The sequence below is a fragment of the Callionymus lyra genome, chromosome 7 (assembly GCF_982586985.1).
Source record: "Callionymus lyra chromosome 7, fCalLyr1.hap1.1, whole genome shotgun sequence".
NCBI classification, from domain to species: domain Eukaryota; kingdom Metazoa; phylum Chordata; class Actinopteri; order Syngnathiformes; family Callionymidae; genus Callionymus; species Callionymus lyra.
In genome coordinates, this window is record NC_141824.1 from 16,094,611 (window position 1) to 16,111,632 (window position 17,022).

The 17,022-nt window shown below is 37.6% G+C and overlaps 1 protein-coding gene across 2 annotated transcripts in view; it reads right to left on the minus strand.

Moving 5' to 3' along the window:
* The window catches only part of pde2a (phosphodiesterase 2A), a 205,112-nt gene that overhangs the window by 119,300 nt on the left and 68,790 nt on the right, over window positions 1-17,022 (minus strand). The window lies entirely within an intron of this gene.

The following is a 17,022-nucleotide window of genomic DNA, read 5'->3' on the forward strand; positions in this document are numbered from 1 at the left end:
CTTTGGACCCAGTTTAACACATCAAAGACCATTAGCTTCTCAGGCTAAGTAGACGAACAACTGGTGTTTCTCTGTATTCTTATGAGACAAAATGTTATTTTAACTGGTTTGATAGAATCTGATGTGAAATGTTAATTAATGTGGGCACAGACAGGGTCTAGTCTCCAGAGCCACTTGAATGCTCGGCTCGAGGTGGAATTCGAACAACAAGCTATAAAATCTGACCTTTAAATAAGGTTAAGGGAACAAATTACAATTAGATGTTGGTGTCTTCGTTCATATTTTTGATTATATCAAGATAAAAAGGTAGATTTAGATGCTCTACAACATCAATAACATAGACAATAACAACTTAGTTTTTAACATCCATTAAGACCAACAATAATAACAACTAAAAAGAAAATAAGTTTGATAAAAAATTAAACATGTCTATTGTTTGAAATGAGAAGTATGATTGTAATTGTAAATGAAAATATTGAAATATTGTCTGATGATGAGGTAAGATAGATAAAGACAAGAACGTATAAGATAAAATAAAATAAAACCAGACGACGCAAGATACGACAAGATAAGACTAGACTAGGCAAAGTAAGACAAGGTAAGGCAAGACAAGTCATAATAAGATAAGGTAAGATAAATAAATGGTAAGAAATGACAAGGTAAGACACAATTTCTGGTAAGACAAGTCAAAGTAAATGAAAATATATTATCTGATAAGATAAGACGAGACGAGATACTACAAGGTAAGATAGGCTAAGGTTAGACTAGACAACGTAAGACAATATGAGGTAAGGTAAGGTAAGAAAAGATGGATGGATGGATGGATGGATGGATGGATGGATGGATGGATGGATGGATGGATGGATGGATGGATGGATGGATGGATGGATGGATGGATGGATGGATGGATGGATGGATGGATGGATGGATGGATGGATGGATGGATGGATGGATGGATGGATGGATGGATGGATGGATGGATGGATGGATGGATGGATGGATGGATGGATGGACAAGACAAGACAAGACAATATAAGGTAAGGAAAGATGAGAAAAGACGAGAAAACATAGGATAAGGTGAGAAAAGAAAATGTAATATAAGAAAATATTTGGTAAGGGAAGAGAAGAAAAGATGAGACAAGACAATATAGGATAAAACAAGATAAGATAAGACAAGACAAGTTAAGAAAATATAAGAAAAGACGAGAAAATATAGGATAAGGTAAGAAAAGGCGAGACAAGACAAGGTAACAAAAGAAAATATTAGGTAAGGTAAAATAAGAACAAATTAAGTGAGACAAGACACGAAAAAAATAAAAAAGGTAAGATAAAATAAGGTAATACAAGACAAGGTAAGACAAAACAAGTTTCCAAGGGATCAATAAAGTTCTATCTATCCATCTAGAAGACGAGGTAAAACCAGATAAGATAAAATGGAAATAATCCTAGATCTTATTTAGCTCTGAAGACACAATTGAAGTTTAAAATATTCCAGAAAACCTTCTCACTGAACCTTCTCTTGTTGGGCTCTGGTTTCATGCGTCTGGTCTTAATCACGTCTTCTATATAAACCATCATGACCAGATACGTTCGGCGAAGAAACAAATAAGTGGATCTAGTTAAGACGCCCGAAGGCCGGACTCATGACTCAAACACTCCGACTCCTGCATTTGTTTTTCATTAATGTTGCTCACACACCACGCAGGTCACACGGAGGAGTGATTATCCGACTCTACTGGAGACGCAAAGTTATCCGAGGCGCAATCTTCGTGGCGAGCGAAGACGTTTGGGTTCACACGGGGGCTGTGAGCGCCGTACGACACGTTGCGAGGAGGGTAAATAGATGCTGGATTTGGAGTTTCTATTTTTAAAAAGTGGATTCAATTAGCATTCTCTTCAGAGACAAAAATCAAAAGCTTAGTGGAGAATAATGCATTAAATGTTAATCCAGGCGGAAAATACATTAAAAAAAAATGCATAACTTGATGTCTTTTTATCAATAAAGAATTAAGATACACGGTTTAATACAAAAAGGAAAAACGCTCACGCCTCAGGTCTTAACACTTAAGCCGGTGAGAGTGAGAATAAAATACAAATAATCGTGTCGTTCTGTTGTCGGAAAACTTGCATTAAAGGCACCTCAGCCAACAGATTAAACTCCCACAGAAGGTCAAAGTCAAAGGATTTACTCGTATTACAGTATTTGCCGTGACAGACCAGAATTTCACATCTTTTTTCCAGCAAACGGGACAAAACAGCAAAACAAACTTGTCAGCATGAAGGAGGAGGAGGAAAAGAAGAAAAAAAAAACGGGAAGGAGGAGAGGAAAAAAAGGCTGAAATTGCAAAAATTACATTTTGACAGTTCAATATGAGGAAGAAAGCGTTTGGCAACGGTTGTTGTTCGTGAGCCGACGAGTTGCATCAGAGAAGTGCGGAGACGAGAGGAGGGTTTGAATGAGAGTGTTAGGAGGAAAAAAAAAAAAGGCGAATACATTTGAACCGTCAGTCACTGGACTCGCAACAAAAGGATTCACAACAACAACAAAAAAAGGATTGTCTTCTATTTATCCGCGTCAAGTCGCTAGACCTTTGTCGAAGTAGGAAATGAGTGATAAAAGTAAAAGCATGTCTAGGCAATTCTACAAAATAAAACAATATTTCTAATAATACGTGTGATTCATATCATAACTTTATAAGCGTTTCATGTGAAACAACATCCCTCCTTATTTAGTTTAATCCAATAATCTTCTAAAGTGTTCTAACTGTTTTAATTGACAGCTGATCCAATGGAATCGTTTGGATGAAGAAAGCGACCCATTGGTTAATATTCTAACATGTCGGGGGAGCTGGTCCAATCATCTGGACCTTCACAAACATGGTTTTCTGTGACGTATATTGTATCAAATCGTATCATGAGCTGAATATATCGTATCAAATCGTATCGGGAGTTGAATATATCATATCAAATCGTATCGGGAGTTGAATATATCGTATCAAATCGTATCGGGAGTTGAATATATCGTATCAAATCGTATCGGGAGTTGAATGTATCGTATCAAATCGTATCGGGAGTTGAATATATCGTATCAAATCGTATCGGGACTTGAATATATCGTATCAAATCGTATCGGGAGTTGAATATATCGTATCGGGAGTTGAATATATCGTATCAAATCGTATCGGGAGTTGAATATATCGTATCGTGAGTTGAATATATCGTATCAAATTGTATCGTGAGCTCAATATATCATATCAAATCGTATCGTGAGCTCAATATATTGTATAAAATTGCATCATGAGCCGAATATATCGTATAAAATCGTATCATGAGCTGAATATACCGTATCAAATCGTTTCGGGAGCTGAATATATTGTCTCAAATTGTATCGTGGGGGCTGCTCCAATCAGCTGGACCTTCAAAAACATTTTTCTGTGACCGTGTGGTGTCAATAAAGTTGTGACCGACTTATAATCGACCGAACAAAATATCAAAGTCAAAGGTCAACAGATAAAAATCGTTATATTGTAAACAAATAGTATTAGAGATTTAAGAATGTGTCAGTGTGAGTTCTGGGGTTAAACATTTTTGTTATCATCATCATGAGATTGAAGTCGTTTTTTTAGATGATCCGACGCAAACCCGAGTATCTCCGAGTTGTTGTGAAGCATTTCAGGACGCGTCAGTCGACAGCCGTGATCGACGGAGGCAAAGAAAAAACGGGGTCAAACTTAATGGGATGTAAAAGGCAAATAAAAAAAAAACGAACGTTCTTGTCAAAGCACTTTGATGAAATCATTAAAAACCTCGCGTAGTTTTTACTGACTTGTTATGTGAGAAACATCACTTCAGTTTGATCAAAACTCAACTTCAATTTCGAAGCAGCTACTGTGATGATGAAGCGATTAAAGTTTGCTCTCGTCCAGGGATGAGAGATGAAATAGTACCAACAAATAAACATGATACAACATATTTAACTGATTAAAAGTGAGGCTCAGACCAATTAAAGGAGGAACAAAAAGAAAAAAACAAAAGAGTAAGTTGCCAGTAAAAGGGCAAACAGACAAGAACTTGGCAGGACAGGACGGCGAAGAGGGGAAGAGGTATTAGATTCCACTGGGATTAAAAGTCAAAGACAAACAAAGGTTTCTGGTACAAGAATCAAAGAGAGAGACAAAGATCAGACATTATTTCTGCCAGAAAATAGAAATGTTATGTCTAAAAAATGTCTTCCAAACAAGCATGTTTATATAATCCGTATATTTGTTTCAAACACACTGTGCACCTCAGCGGAGGTTTTCCAGGGACACCGAACGCAACCGTTAGCCACCGACTGACTTCCTGCTGCTCTTTATCCTGCGACAACTCCTGCTGCAGTAAATCCAGAACACTGTGGGGTCAGTTCATGTTTCTGTTTTAATCTGGATTACATTGAAGCTTTCATCTGAGAGAATCAAACATGTTGGTGCTCAAACAACATCATGAGATTAAAAAAATAAAATATTTATAGTTCAGATAATCCTGCGGGACGTCGAGATGCGAGGGGCCAAATCTCGCTCTCAACCACGATTTGTTTCATAGACTGCGAGGGATTGAAATGATGGATCCTGAAGGCATGTTCGTAGATGTTGGAGAAGAAATAAGATTTTAAAAAGCAAACGAAGATGTTAAGAGTTAAAAATCTTTGAGGCTGAAGTGGACAATTACATTTCCTCAGGGGCCACATTTTATACAGTGGATGTTGTGAGGGGCCATCATACAGAAATGTTTTTAAAAAATATAAAAATCAAGTAATACAATCTAAATAAATATGATTATATGTTTATTTTATTTCATTTTATTCACTTTTATTTTTTGGAAATCTGATATAAAAGCATGTTTTTATAAATATTTTACCTTTTAATCTTTTTAAGATACAAAAAATAATCATAAAAAAAATCCTAAAACCAAAACCACATAATCATATTTAGAGATTAGTTATTAATAAAATATATAAATACAAAATAAAAGTTTGTTTCTTCATGATCTTTGACCTCATGAGGGGGCCACACAAATACACTCAAAGGGCCTCATTTTGCTCAGGTTAAGGTAAACCCAGGTACAGATTTAATCTGATTTGATGATTTACATCCTGTAATTCCACATAAATTGAATTTACCGCAAAATATTATAATAAGAAAATAAGGTACTACACACTTTATTTGAGTATTTAAAAGAAAAGGTATAAATGAAGAAGAAAAAAGTAAATAAAATGATAAGTTTCTTGTGATTTGAGTGTAAAGTAGAAGTGAAATTTTGATGTTAAAAGTAAATAAAAATCAAATGGATTCATATCTTTACCGAGGCTCCTGCTCTACTCCGAGTACTCTCCCCCGGAATGACCAAGCTTCCCTAAGAGCCGAGGGAAGTGCGCTGTAATTCCTCATTATCCTTCTTGATGAAGTAAGTTTGCGAAGTGGACGCCACAGACGGACGGACGAGCTGATATTTCTCTTCCTAACTGACAGTCTCTCCGCCGGGAAGCTTAAAAGCCACTCAATGTCTCCATGCAGGTCTCCTGACAGAGTCGGCTCTTAGAGTAAAAGGTACATAAGGCCTCGGGGACTCTGACCTCCCTGCCTATGGAAGAGTGGAAGTGTGAGTTTGAGTGCAGGGTCTGTGTCGGTGTGAGTGTGTTGAAGTGCATTTTTGTGTGTCAAAAAAATGTGTCATTACAGTAAATAAGATCAATACGTGTGACTAAAAGTGTTGTATTTGACAAATACATTTCTCTAGAACTAAAAACTGATTAGAAACGGTTTCCTTCAACTGAGAGAAATCTCTTGATTTAGGAAAATTATGTCAAAACACAATCCATGTGTTTGTGTCTTCTCGTTTAGACTATAGTAACAGTTTATTTTCAAGTCTAAACAAGAAGGATCTGTCTCGCCTGTAGTTAATACAAAACTCTGCAGCAAGAATTCTGACTCGCTCTAGTAGAAGAACTCCCATTTCTCCGATCCTTAAAACTCTTCACTGGCTGCCAGTTTCTTTCAGGATCAACTTTAAAATTCTGGTTCTTACTTTCAGATCTATTCATGGTCAGACTCCTCCTTCCATCAGTGATCTGATCCAGACTTACACCCCAGCTCGGGCTCTGAGGTCTGTGGATCAGAATCTACTGATGGTTCCTGAACACGGTTCAAGAACAGAGGAGAGAAATCCCTCCAAATTCTTCTAAGCGATCTTCCTCTCTCTCTGTGTTTTTGATCTACTGACTCCTTCAAGAAACATCTTAAGACAATTTGCATGTATTTTTTACCGTGTATTACTTCTGATTGTTTAAGCGCTTTGTGACCCTGGTCTAGAAAGGGGCTTTACAAGTAACCAATACTTACTTAATTACTTAAAAAAAACACCTGAAAATGCACACAGGAAATGTCAAACATTTGATTGAGGGAAGAGAAAAAGACATCAATACGTCGGCGAGGTACAGTGAAGGACGTGGGTTGATGGAAAGAAACACACAGACGTTCTTCGCACAAAGACAAAGCGAACGCCAGAGAATGGGTCACACCCCTCTCTCTCTCTCTAGTTTGACCCCCCGGGGAAATCACCGAGACACCTTTTTCCTCATGATGTTCTTTCACCCACTTCTCTCTTCTTTCATGCGTCTGTCTATTCAGGTTTTTTTTGCATTCAGGAATACGCACAAAGGACAGACGGCAAATTGATTTGAGGCAGAAGGAGGACAGAGCCGGGCGGCGTGACGCCCCCCAAAAAAAACATAGAGAAATATAAATTGGAAATACTGCTTTTAGAAGATACTTGACGACAGAGATATCCTTTGTTTAGTCATCTTTTTAACAATAAACCTTTTAACAAAAGAAGATATTGAAGTTTGAATAAAAAACAAGACAGTGAAGGGAAGATAATGAGACGACAGAAGTGGAACTTTCTGCTGGAGGGATAAACAGCGAAGTTTGGGTTTAAATCAGGGTAATGAAGAGAATTAAAAAGCATGAGGCAGCCCGACAGATTTAAGTGTATGATTCATTAAACCCTTGCGATATTCCCACGTCTTTTTTGGTGAACTAGCAAAAGAAAACATCATTTTCATAACTCAGATTCAAATGAGCATTATTTTAATAGAGATTTTAAATTCACATTGACTTAAGATGCATTAACCCGCTGGCTGATGCTAAGAAAACATCAAATGATGTCGTTTTCAGGGTGAAAATCAACATGTGTGGCTCGGTTTTTTGCGTCAACAAATATTCAATTTGTCGCATTCACTCTGGTTCAACACGTAAGTTTTAAAAAGGGAAAAAAAAGGGGGAAAAAAATCCTTTAAAATATAATAATAATAATAATTATCTCTAATTGTAAACCCCTTGCTTCTGTAGCACTTTGGGATTCTTTCTTAGTATATAAAGTAGAGTACAAATAAAATTATAATTTTTATTAATATTAAAATAACCACCAGAAATTGATTCTTTACATATTACAGTTAAGATTCGAAATCGGCTAAAATTCCATGTACACGACACAAAATTATTCCCCCTTGAGCTTTTTTTTTTTGTCCTAGTTATTTTACAAGTTTTTACTTGTACAATTATTTTTTTTAATATGCAGTGTGCGACAAAAACATAGGACCACCCATTTTTGGGGGACATTTTTTTGAGAGTAGCTAAATAAAAATCAAGACAATGTTTTGTTGCAGATAAAGTATTCAAGACTTATTTTGTGGTTATATTCTACACCTACTTACATTTTTTCTCTCCAGAAAGATCTCAAAATCTTGGAAAACAATACATTTTTGCAATCGTCGCCCTTTTTTTCGGTTACAAACCGACCCCGACCCCCCGGTAAGAGACGAGTCAAAGTTAAGTGGCCCTTACAGAAAATAGTTTTAGGACCCCTGTACTAAAGGATGTGAATATTAGTTCATGACAGACCAGTGCAAAGTATGTGCTATATGTGGCCCTTGGCATGTATTTAAGAGGCCCTTATGAAAAACAACTACTAAATTGATGGTGAAAAAACACCAAATTTTAAACTTCAAATGCTAAAATAAGTATTAAATTGTGCGGATACACAATGACAGGCAAAAAACCTATCATTAAATATAATAAAATAATGTTTATAGCTTGTTTAGAATAAAAAAAACTTTTGTAATTGGGGAGAGTATGGCTCTTATCTGGCTTAGGAACACCTGGAAGTGCTATACGATGTATCCGGGTGAAGAAAAGTCACCTCCCTGCCCAAGCTGCTGCCCCCACGACCCAATCCCGGATAAAACCGATAAAGAAATCTAAATCAACTACTATCATTTTGAAATGAATTTGTTGAAAATTAGATTTTTTTTGTGTTAATTACCAGATATTTAACAGAAACATTATGTTCTAGACTAAAAGAGTACATACTCGTATACTCGGGTGTAGCTGTTGAACATATAAATTGTTTGTCTCAATCTGTGCGAGGCGTTCAATAGAAGTCCGATCTGTCCATCTGGTAAATTGCTCTGCTGGAAAAAAAAAATAGTCGATTACTCACTCCCTGCTTTTTTGCTCTCTCCATTCTTATCTAATGCTGAGGCCGCCTGTGCGCTGACGCCAGATGATGAGAAAACTATACAGTCTTTTTATAAACGTGAGTGGGCAGAACACCCACTGTAGGGTTTAGACTTGTGCCGGCAACCGGCGATGGATTCTCCCGGCCAAAGTTTGGACGATGAATAGAGGCAGATGCTTCGACTGAAGCCAACGACACCTTTTTTTTTTTTAATGTTGTGTCATTAGCAGCTCTGAGCAAGTCGGTCACCTTTGAAGATTTTTTTTCATTTTAAGTGGCTACACCATCTTTTTTTTGGCTAGTGTGGTTGTGAAGCGCCTCTCTGGTCCAGAAGCATGTTCAGGAACCATCTGTAGATTCTGATCCACAGACCTCAGAGCCCGAGCTGGGGTGTAAGGCTGGATCAGATCACTGATGTAAGGTCTAACCATGAATAGATCTGAAAGTAAGAACGAGATTTTTTAGGTTGATCCTGAAAGAAACTGGCAGCCAGTGAAGAGTTTGAAGGATCGGAGAAATGTGAGTTCTTCTACTAGAGCGGGTTAGAGTTTTGTAGTTACTGTACTCTACTCTTGTTAATAACTGGAATTACTGCTTGTAGTTTTCAACTATTAAGTTAAATGATCTCCTTCCATTTAATAAAATACAAAAACCTAAATGGAACAATCAACATTTTAAATAATTTAAGTGCAAAATGTTGATTTAAAGGCAACAAAAATTAATCCTGTTCATAATAAAAAAAACACAAATATTATTTCGTATTTTTATCATAAAAATTAAGTGTATTCAAATTTTCTTACCCACCTATTTATAATCTATCCATGCTAGCAAAAACACGCTCCATGTCTTGACTGTATCCTCTTGTCCTCAGTCATTGCCTGGATCTCTTAGGATTTAATTGTTCCTCTAGCTGCGACGGACGTACTGACTGCTGCCATCTAGTGGCCGGAGGTTTCATTACAACCCAAAAATGAATAAAAAGGCCAGGAATATTTCAGAAAGACGCCTCCTCGCTCCCCGCGGAAGAAGAAGAAGAAAAAGAACCGCAGCATGTTCAGCTATCACCGGATGAATCCCGCAGAACCGGACAGATCCCATCGATCAAAGAGAAAAGTGACGCCCTGACATGTGTAGCCGTGAAGACGAGGCGCCCTCGTTTCTGCGCTCGTTCATCAGACCGAGGGAAGACATGACTTTTCCCCTGGTGAGGATGTTTTTTTTATCTTCCCACTTTGAACCGTTACAAGCACATGAAACCACGCGGCGAAAGAAGAGGAAACGCTGGAGTTTAGTGTTTGCATCATTCGGCCACAGAGGGCCGAGCAGCGGCAGAAATGCTTTCAAAGCATGAAATATAGGAGACAGAAGGAGGAAGGAAACGCTCTCTAGACAGCCTGGAGACATCTGCAGTGAAAAGAGCCTTTGTTTAGCCTCTTCTATAAATCAATTACTCTCAGACATAAATCAATTTCACTGCCACGTAAATCCATTTTACCATACGGATAATCAGAATTTACTGGATTGATCCTTAATATTCATCAAGTATATATACACACTAGAGACATTACAGGTTTTTTTTTTTACGTGTTCTCGTCCACTGATACATCAGGAGAAGTACTTTTCATACTTCAATGTGACTTCTTGTCGAGTACTATCAACATCCACCACCTGATCCTAATGTACATTTTTATACATTTTTAAAGACATACAGTATTTTCTTTAATTAATTAAGCTATTTGATATTTTGGGTGAATTTAAACCTTTATTTATTTATTTTTAACACAAATTGACAATAATTCACCTTTTTAAAATTTGTATATATTTAGATATTTTCAGTACTGTCATTTTAGAAAACAGATTAATGAATTAATTAAAGTAAAAATAAGAAAAATACATTTTATTTCAGTTAATGAAAGTGTCGGATACAAAGATGAATATGAAATTAAAAAATAAAGTGTTCTTTAAATATTTGAGAGTCAAGTGTTTACTTCCACCAGCAGGGGGAAAAATGTATTTATTATTTAGTTATTTTATCTACTTCACTTAAAGAATAAATATCAAACATCAGCTGATACAAATGAACAACTTGCAATTAAAGATATTTAAAAAGAAGTAGGTAAAAGCAGAAAAAAAACACTAATTAAGCTTAAATTAATTAATCGCGATTAATTAATCGCAGTATTGGAAAGGCTTAATTATTGTTATGAATAGTTAAAGAGAGAGAAAAATCTGCTAACAAGCTTTAAACTATATATTTCTGAAGGTAAATGTTAAACCCTGAGACACAAAAGTAAATAAATATGTTATGGGATGTAAAATCCAGTCAAGCCCTAACATAAGGAGTATTTTAGATGGAAAATAAATAGGTTTATTTTGTGTTCGTGGTACTGAGAGGATCCTGACAGTATGGTTTATTAATTCTCCTTCTCATTCCTACCTGCCTCGAAAACTGTCCTTGAAAAACGCTCGCCTGAATTTTTATGAATGCGTTTTCATTCAGCCATTTTCAATGTCTTCTCCGTTTCTGAATCCATATGTACAAGAACGTATCTGAGAGAAAGATCCTCAAGGTCGCCAATGACTTCTTTGTCTTCTCTGCTTCAAGAGATACAAAGCAAGATAAAATGCATATCACAGTACAGGGGGAAAAATAATACTATATATTCTGATATATAGTGATACTGTCGTTTTGTCAAATACTTGGCTCTTGTGTTGCAGAATTTACTGCTTTAATTTGATTTGAAACCAATATTTTGTCCAAACATCAGCTTTAAAAGGTTCTGTTTTCAACTGTATCCTCCTGTCCTCAGTCATCAACAGGATGTCTCAGGATTTCATAGATCCTTTTGCAGCGGGAGTTTAAATGCAACACAAAAATGAACAAATTCTGCAAATATTTGCAAAGTCATTGCAAATAAAAAAAATCAATACGGTGCTGTTGAATATCGAGAATGTTTTGTTTTTCAAAAGTATAGCGATTACTATGTATGTGTATCAAAATGTTCTTACACATCTATTCTAGCGATAACGGTGAAAAAACATGCTACACATCTTGACTGTATCCTCTCGTCCTCAGTCATTGCCAGGAACTCAAAGGATTTTATTTTTCCTTTAGCTGCGGAGGATGGAGTGAATGCTGGAGGTTTATTTGCAACAAAAAAAAGGAACCAAAATGGCATAAATATTTGCAATACACTGCAAATACAGTGCTTTTGAATATCTAACAAAGTTTTGCGATAATTTAGTTTATCAAAGTTTTCTCACGCACCTATTTATAATCTATCCATGCTAGCAAAAACACGCTACATGTCTTGACTGTATCCTCTTGTCCTCAGTCATTGCCTGGTTGTCTAAGGATTTAATTGTTCCTCCAGCTGCGAAGGACGTATGGACTGCTGCCATCTAGTGGCTGGAGGTTTCATTACAACACAAAAATGAATAAAAACACCGGGAATATTTGCATGGTAATTGTAAAATAAAAAATGATACATAATGATGTATAAACCATAAAATAACTGATTTGCTTTAGATAGACCATGGTGAAATTAAATATTGCGATATTTAGTCCAAGCGTATATATATTTACCTACACCGCAAGTTTTTGCTTTTTTAAAAATCTTTATTCACGTTAACATGACTGTAAAATCAGAGATACTTCACACGGTTGAAAAAGACCAGAGATCAGGTCTTTGGATCGGTTGAGCCGTGATTGCTCATGCGCTCCACACCTCACCTGTCATCATTGAATCACCAGGGGTGTGGATTTTTATAGATTCTTCTTCCTGCTGTTAAACGCAGGCATCAACCAATCAATGGAATTTCTATCAGTTGACAACGTGGAGACACAAACTGTATGTGACTGAGAAGGTTCAGCAACCAGGAGAACCACTTGATATACCTTCTTAACATTCCCGCCGCACGAGAGCTCTCCCGCGGCGTCGTACGTTTGGCTAACGCGTGACGTTCGCACTTCAGAAGGTTTGTTTTGACGACGTCGTATCTATTTTACGCTCTTATTCCTTCAAAAACCTCCTTCGTACGCATCCAGCCGTGGCGTTAAGTACAACAGTGGGCCTCGACATCAGTGTTTTGAAGTCAATCCAGTGTCCTTGTGATTCCATGTAAATGCGTGAGCTTATCACAAACAATTTGACTTCAATCTCGCACCACGGGCCGATGCGTTTACGATCCTCGGCGACAAAAAAAACGCTGGTCGAGGTCTCGAGATCTCTGTTTGAAGATAATTTGTCTGAGCCTCCGGAGAGAGACGGGCGACCAACAAACTGTGAGACCGACTCACTCTGGTGAACGTCAGGATTTGTACCGACGCCTCAAAACGATATCGCAACAAAAGGCTGAGCTGACGGGAAGACATGCTCCTGCATAAATCATTCACGACTAAAAACCATTCTAATCAGTTTTGACGGCTAAGAAAGTCCGGATTCTCGGTGTGTAAATTTGATTTGGGCTCGTCTGCGCAGCGACGACGCGGAGCTGAGTGAACGGCTTCTGATATGATTTGATTCGGCTTCTCATCCTTCGCCTTAGGATGCTCTTAAATGATGCAAATACACTGAGAATCATGCTGATCACTTAGAAACATTACCAGGCAAATAAAACGTTTGGCAAACTCATCTGCTAAAGCTTAAACTAAATAAGCTTATCAAGAGATTTAGCATGTTTGTTGCTAGCATGGACAGATTATAAATAGGGCTGTAAGAAATAACTTGAATATCACGATAATTTTTTCATCATACTCGATAATCAATATTCGACAGCACTGTGTAGATTATTTGAATAAATTTAACGTGAAAATATTTACTAACGGCAGTAGTAATTCATTTTTGTGTCGCAATTAAACTTCCGTCCACTACATGGCAGCAGTCATAACGTCTTCCGCGGCTAAAGGAACAAGAGAAATAAAGCAAGTTCCCAGTGATGACTGAGGACGAGAGGATACAGTCAATTCCAGCAGCTCTTAAAGCTAATGTTTGGACATATTTTGGTTTCAAAACAAATGAAAGTAGTAACAACTTCGTCAAGAGCAATGTGGTCTGTAAATACTGCAACACCAGAGTCAAGTACTCGACAATACTACAAATATATCCTTGTTACTACAGTATTGCAATATCGTTGACCCCGTATCATGATACGTGTTCGTGTCGTGATTCTTGTCAATACACAACACTTACTATAAATGTGAACAAATAATCCATTATTTTCATTTCATATTTATAATGTTGTCATAAACATTTTTAAAAGAACTATGTACAAAACTTTGACACATTTTATTTCTATTTATTATTTTATTATTATTGTTATTTTTCTCACTTAAACGACATGAAAAGAGAATTAACTCTCAGTCTCTCGTAGTTTGTGAAGGACCATTTGAGTTGTAACTTCCTACAGTAGCACCGTCTTGCTTTTAAGGATCTGAGCCCAACAATGATTCTGCCTCAGGCTGAAACATGTCAGCTAATGGTAACACAAGCCTCAGGTAGGAACCACACAACGCTCAGAAAAAGACAACTTCATTTTCTAGTTTTTACTGGAGACGCAATTCCTTTCCAATGCAGTCCGTCCCAGCTACACGGGGCATGAGACAGGGGACGTCCCGACCTCGCTAATGTGGACTAAACTGCTGGATGTACACATTTCTCTGCACTCAATGTGTCAAGTCGACACAGAAGAGGCTCGTGCTTATCGAGGATCAACAGTCTTGTAAATACGACACAACCTCAGGTATTATTGACGGTTGTGTTGAACGGAGAAAAGCAAGATTGTGTTGTTAAAGTCTTGTGCTGCTGGATGAGCTTTGCCTTAAACACCACGGTTTTAGAAACACTGTGATCTTTCGCTGCAATAATCCTCACATCTGCTCCAACAGAGACTGAGAAGAGATTAACCTGCTGCTCTCACTGCCTCATTGGTCCAGACGTTACACAAATGCAGCACATGGACCCACACACGCACGCACACACTCACACATGCTGGCATGCAAACGTACAATAATGCAAGCACACATACACACCTACAAACTCACACAAACACAAATTAACACAAACACACTTTTAAGCACGCATGTACACACTCAAGCCCTAAAAACTCATGCACACACACTCACACGAATGCAAACAAACGAAAACAAACTCACACACCTGATGCACACGCACATAGAAACACAAAAACACACAGAGAAACACACAACTGAGACACACATTTACAAATGCGAACCCAAACGCACACACTTGCACGCCTACACGCACACTCTCAAACATGTAATCAAACACTTACACATGCAGACACACACACATACAAGCCCACAAGCACACACAAACTCATACACACACACACACACACACACACACGAAAACACTCATACACACATGCTGATGCACACACGGTCTTAAACAAAAACATACAAAAAATGAAGACACATACACGCACAAACACCAGCAAAAATAACACACATACACACACCAGCATTCAAACACACATCCACACACACACCAGCATACAAACACACATTCACACAAACACACACACATGCATACAAATGACATACACACACACACCAGCATACAAACACACATGCACACAAACACACACACATATGCATACAAAACACATACACACACACACCAATGAACACGCACTCCGAGTGCATAAATGCACATGTTGACACAGCGATGACAACGACCAGGAGGAATACGATGACAACAATTATAAGACGCACACAGACACACACTGAGAGGATTGAAAACCGCGCTATGGTTGCGGATGTGTCTCAGATCATGTCGACACTAAACATAAACTGACCCAGAAAAAGCAGAGGAATGCAGTCAGACTGGATCTGTTGACGTCACAGCCTGGTGTTGAAACTTTTGTCAATTCAGGTGCAGACACACACACACACACACACAGACACACACTCACACAGACACACACACACCAACCATTTGAGCTCAGAGGCTTCGTTGACGGATCAGTTTATCATTCAGATGTTTGGAGGTTAATGAGATCTTTGTTTGTGTTTCTACACACATTTGGAAAACAAATCATTTCATGTCTACATTGAGGTTAATAAACCGTCTCCTGTGATGCACCAAAGCCCTTTCCAGGGTGTCCCTCATCTCTTGCCTTCAACAGCTGAGCGCCCGAGAGCAAAGGTAAAGGTTAAATGAAGAAATGAAGAGTTTATTTTGATACTTCAGGTCATTTTCTCTGAGACATTTCATGTTTGTGCGTGTGCCATCTTGCATTAAATCATCTTTGTGTTGTTACTGCGGCGGAAATGAATATGTTTGAATCGCCTCAGGGCCGTTTGATCAGAACATATCAATTATAAAATCTCCATACATGCGGTTCATCGCGCCACACTGTATACAGTCATGTAGATTCCATGTTCGCTTCTGTTCCAACTCTCAAGGGCATCTCCCATCTCTTGTTTTAAATTTATACTTCTTGATATTATACAACGTTTTTATTCAAATATTCAACGTTGTCTTTTTCTAGCTCTACTGATCCAGGGGCCGTCAAACAAGGGGCCAAAACCCTCGCGAGCCAAACAAATGTATGATTTCTAATAAGGTCCTTTTGTTCTTTGAGTCTATTTATTTTATTATCTTTTGTTTATCCCCTTACTAAATATATTCGTAATCCGTCTCTTATCTTAAACACCGGCATCTTTATTGGTCACTATATTAACGTTAATATATTTAGAGTTTTAAATAACTTTACAGCCGAGAGACTCCCTCCCAGATGACCATCCCTAAGGGAGAGTCCAGCCACACTTCTGAAATCTGACGTCGGCCATTTTTATTTGGGATCTTCTTTTTTCAGTCAATACCCATTGATCCATATCTGTATTAACCTCAATTTCCCGAAGGAATTTTCCCAAGGGATTAAAAAAGTGATCTCTCTATTAGGGATTTACCGAAATGGACATTTTTGGCCAAAACTCGCAAAAATCACCTTAGGATTTTCTTATAAAAGTCACAGTCCATACATTATAGAAATGTAAAATACTCATAATTACTAATTCATTGATAAATACAGTATTTAAAATCAAATATAGCAGAAAAATGTAACCATCCTAATGTTATAACTTTAAATTATTTAGACATTTCGTTCGTAAAATATATCCCACACTCTTAAACACGCCATAGCCATCCTGGCGTCATTGAACGCATCGTTTTCTTGCAACATGTGTCGATGCAAGAAGACCAAGTAGATCAAGTGAATTCGCAATGAAGTGCCAATAAATGTGGGTGAAGCGTGTGTTTACAAACATGTCGGACGTCACCAGTCGAGTCATCACAACATCCTGTTTCAGTCGTGGTGATCAATGTGTTTTTTGGCCAAAAGAGAAAAAATTGCAGCATCTCTTGTATATATAAAAGTGAATGATGGTGTGAAGAGGCTTCATGAAGCAGCTGATGATGTATCATGATACAGTGTCGTCACTAG